The sequence below is a fragment of the Primulina huaijiensis genome, chromosome 8 (genome assembly GCF_012295235.1).
Source record: "Primulina huaijiensis isolate GDHJ02 chromosome 8, ASM1229523v2, whole genome shotgun sequence".
NCBI lineage: Eukaryota > Viridiplantae > Streptophyta > Magnoliopsida > Lamiales > Gesneriaceae > Primulina > Primulina huaijiensis.
In genome coordinates this window covers 16,363,879-16,364,818 of record NC_133313.1, presented here as the reverse complement: position 1 = coordinate 16,364,818, position 940 = coordinate 16,363,879, and positions in this window count along the sequence as shown.

Sequence of the window (940 nt, the reverse complement as noted above, 5' to 3'; positions counted from 1 at the left end):
ATTAAATAAAGAAATGTTTGTTGATAGGTGTGTTTTAATTATATCGTAAGCTAATTTTTGAGATTAAGTTAGGTTCAAGTTTAATCTTAACATGGTATAAGATACATGTTCCGATCTCGACCCAGGTTCCATCATTATGTGTTGGACTGTACATAGTTGGGTTATCCGTCGTCTTGTAAAACTTCATACTCCAAATATCTTCCGAACTTGAGTTAGATTCAAATCTCAATCTTATCACTTTACTGATTAATATATAACTTACTAGTTTATACTAGTTAGGACGAAAGGTGGGATAGCCTAGGCGATCAATTTTGATCATAACTAGTCTAGCAAATCGAGCTATTGATTTGCGCACGAACGTTAGAATAACCCTTTTAGTTACACCGCAGAATGGTAAGTTATCAACCAATTTAATTTATATTCCCATATAATAATTTTAAAAAAAAAAAAGAATCAACAAAATGTCCCAAAATCTAACAAATTTCAGTCTAGCAAAATAAATCCTCGAGTACTCCAAACTGTCTCTACCGCTCATTGGAGGTGGTACCATCACCATCAACCTCCTCCTCCGCTCCCGCCTCTGCCTCATCTTTGCTTTACATAGTTTTGAACGATATCTAATTAGAGCCGAATTTTTATTTTTATTTTTATTTTTGGAATGGAATATTAATATCTCAAGAATTGATTTATTATTGAAAATAAAGACAATTTAAATGTCTTAGAAAAAGCAAAATCGATGACATTTCGAATATATTTTATTATTGTTACTAAAATGAAGTCAAAGTACAACATAGATATTTACAAAATTCTTGTAAGCGATTTTTATGTAAAAATTATATTTTATATAAATTCAAATTATAATGACTTTCACATACTTATTCAATATGTTATGATAATTTTGATATTATAATTTTCTTCATGCCCAATTTTTTTTTTTTTT